This window comes from Dendroctonus ponderosae, unplaced genomic scaffold (assembly GCF_020466585.1).
Source record: "Dendroctonus ponderosae isolate FM_Combo_2020 unplaced genomic scaffold, Dpon_F_20191213v2 Dpon_F_20191213_1, whole genome shotgun sequence".
In the NCBI taxonomy this organism is placed as follows: Eukaryota; Metazoa; Arthropoda; class Insecta; order Coleoptera; family Curculionidae; genus Dendroctonus; species Dendroctonus ponderosae.
Window position 1 is genome coordinate 36,678,253 of NW_026017110.1, and position 3,651 is coordinate 36,681,903.

General features: G+C 35.9%; 1 long non-coding RNA gene across 1 annotated transcript in view; it reads right to left on the reverse strand.

Moving 5' to 3' along the window:
- LOC125504011 overlaps positions 1-3,651 on the reverse strand; it is an 8,335-nt gene that overhangs the window by 2,831 nt on the left and 1,853 nt on the right. The window contains exon 2 of the long non-coding RNA XR_007281249.1: positions 1,672-1,673. This is a non-coding gene — a long non-coding RNA (uncharacterized LOC125504011). The remainder of the gene's footprint in view (positions 1-1,671; positions 1,674-3,651) is intronic.

Genomic DNA, 3,651 nt, shown 5'->3' on the forward strand with positions numbered 1-3,651 from the left:
AATACTCGAATTATTCGGGTTTGATTCCGAGCTCTAGTCTGGTATAAGAAGTCTTCAACGAAGCTCCAAGCACGAGGTCTCAAAACAAAAAGAGACCTCAAAGTTATATCCTCCCGCGTCATCTCGGGAGACCTGATGCAGTATTCTCTGTTTTCCAATACCGCTACCATGACGAAGTCCACCAGACGGAAAACCTTCCCCAACCGCCCGACTAAGAAGATAGAAGCCTCACCCCACCACCCAAGGGCGCTTCCAGGCCTTGCAGTTGTTCGTATTTGCAAATTCCTTGCTGTCTCTTGCTAAATGATGTTCAGTGCTTCACACAACGATACAATGTAAATTGTTACAATAAACATTTTTATTAGTTTGAGAGTGATATACTTACATTTGAAAGTTTTGCAAAACTACAGGAGTGGAAAATGTCTATAGAGATGCAAACCTTCGCCTCCTTCGTAAACATGCATGGTTTAGCGTTATCAGCGTGTAAATTGCAAGAAACTAAAGTATACATGCCATAGATCGGGTAATGTGAGAACAAGAGGAAATAATATTAGGGTATCTAAAACAAGATCTAACAACAAAGGAAGTAACAAAATGAATGCGTACTGTCCTGCTGAAATGGATGTTACAATTGAGGAGAGAAATCTAAAAAAAGGGGACTTTTGCTAATAATTATGACCGAAGGACAAAAGGAATTATTATTAAGGATTAATTTTATCACCTTTTTATTTAAATTTTTTATGCATTAAAATATTTGGGCACTATTATTTTTCTCTACTAATACAATTACTTTATTTCTTTTAAGTTTAGTGAGGATTGTATGTGTGGATATATATATTTATATTGAAATATTTACTCTTTTATATTTAATCGAGTTTTGCGATCTGTGGTTTGATAGCGAATACTTGATTGTGGTTTAAGTTCTTAGTTTGTGGCCTGTTCTTAGTTTGTCGCGTGTTGTTAGTTGGTGGTGGGTTCTCTACAAATTATTTTTTGATTAATAATCAAAATAAAGTGAATCATTTGATGGAAAATGTTCCATTAACTGCCAGTAAGTATATACAACCTAACATTATTTGTAAATACAGTTCCTGTATAATATTTTTAGGTGACATGACCGAAAAATAGAAAACCTCCAGGAACTCCAACTAAAAAGTTGTTTCGAAGTATTGAAGGGCTGAGCAATATAGAAAATTTCCAAAAAAGATAATTAAAATTAGTTCGCATAATCAACAGAAAAGAAAAGTGAAACGTTTATGCAAGAAGAGAGACAATGCCATTAAAGCTTTGGCAAGTTTATCATGCCATCATTGACCTCCAATTTTCTGTTGGCTAAAACTATATGCTCAAAAAGCAGAGTCGAAAGGAAGAAAATGGACTTTTGATGATAAAGTTATGGATCTTGCTATTTATAAGTCTTAAATGCTACCGAATGCTCCAAAAATGTGTATGACTACCTAGCAAAAGAACGCTTGCTTGAACAATGCTGGGAAAAGTTCCATTACATGTTGGGATTCACGAACATCTGTTTTCGCATATAAATGAATCGATTGAAGGTTCTGCCGGCAGATGTTGCGTTCTTCTGTTCGATGAGATGGATATTCAAGAGAACATTGAATATGATTTTGGCAGCGACAACATTCTCGGATTCGAAGATTTTGGTGGAAGAACATCTAGTAAACCCGCCAACAAAGGCTTATTGGTTATGCTAGCAGGGCTAGCAAAAAATTGGAAGCAACCCGTAGCACACTTATTTGCAAACAATGGGGGTAATGCGAACAATTTGGAACATTGCTTGTTTCAAGTTCTTAAAGCGGCGAAAAATCTTGCAAAAGTTTAGGTCGTAGATACAGTTTGTGATACGGGAGCATCCAATGTAAAATGCATGAAAAACTTGGGTGTTACTGTAGAGAGGCCTTTTTTCAAGCATGGTGACAATATCATCATTGCGATGTTTGACCCACCTCTTTTATTGAAATGTTATTTTTCTCTACTTCGAAAGTATAATGTTTTATTGAAGGCTAGTCAAAATAAAGCAGAGATGGAAGCTGGACTTGCTGATATCGCATTCGACATCGCATATGACATTCGCGGCCTATTTATATTCAATGGCCAGCGTTGTTTTTGCGTATATTTAATTAATTGGTCATTATCTTTTCTCTATAGGAGCTCTTGATCAAAGAGTGATAGCGAGAGCTACTTTTTTTTTAAACATATGGGCACACTTTTTGACAGCTTTAATGATAGGACCGCTGCTCCACATTTGGAGTATCAGAAAAATCACCACATTTGGAGTATTAGAAACAGGCTTTCGAAAAAGTTAAAACATGACAGTTTCAAAGACGAACAAAAGCTGGAGGCATTAAAGTATCCAAGCCGCCGTCTCAGGAAGGATGGCTAACGTCTTTAAATGCAGTGAGAGGTATATGGACCCATCTACACAAGACCAAAAATTTTCATTCTTTGCGCCCGAGGTCTTTGCAGCTATCGAAAACTGTTTTGGGTCTATTAAGATAAGATGCGGTTGTAGCGAGAACTCCACTGTGAAACAATTTATTTCCAGTTTAAAAACCCAAATACTAAACGGCCTAACAGGTCAGGCTCTAGATGCAAATTGCAAAAGTGATGAAAACCAGCTACTTTCGAATTTAAGATCATTTTTAGATAGAGATTAAATTAAATGCTACTGATAGCTTAGGTGGCTGGTTATATTTTGAAACGACTTGCAAAATGCAAAGATTGCGGATTGTACTCAGATGACTTATCGGCTAGTCACTTGGAGAGTCACAATATATTTATTTCATTTAGGGAATGGTCAGATTCTGAGCAAAGGCTGAATTACCCAAGCCAAAAATTTGCTGCTGCGGTTGGAAATGGGGTCACGCTACTTGAAACATTCCGTAATAACTTTGCATTTGAAACTAAGATCAGTAAAAGATGCAGACAAAATCTACGTAACGAATTAGACCTGTCGTTTCAATTCAAAAAGATTCAATTTCCAAAGCAGTAATCACGAGGATTATTAAAATTGGATTACCCTGGTGGTGCAAGAGGAGAAATCAGGAAAACGAAAGAGGAAGCTAAAACTTGAAAAATTTCGAAATACTTAATGTATTGCTAATATTTAATGACCCGTTTTACCGGGGTCGGACTGTATCTTCTATAATCCCTTATGGAATAATTTTCATGTTGCATGGCTTTACTTCTGTTCTTGTCAACTTGTTCATTATTTTCAATTTTTTCAAGGACGATTGGCAACTCAAACCCTGAGTAAAAGCGTTTCTAATGCTTAGCTTTTTTTGCATCCAAAATTTAAATATGCGGCAGCAAATCTTGTAAAAATGTTTAATATTTTCGACATTTTCAATTCCAGAAGTGTGCTGAGCAAATATTGCTATAAAAAAGCCTTGTCACTTGAAACTAAACAAGCATTTTTCCAAGCCGGATTCGGCCGGCGAGACATTTTTCTTAAATTCTTTACGTCTTTGCATCAGTGGAATTAATCCAAATATCGATGGATTAGTTTCCCAAATTCGAGCTCAAGTGTCTCATTGATTTCGGTGTATTTGACTTTCGTAGTTTGTAACAATTGCAAATTTAACGATTTAATTATAAGTACCATTTTTTTTTAATTTCATTTTGTTATTTTAA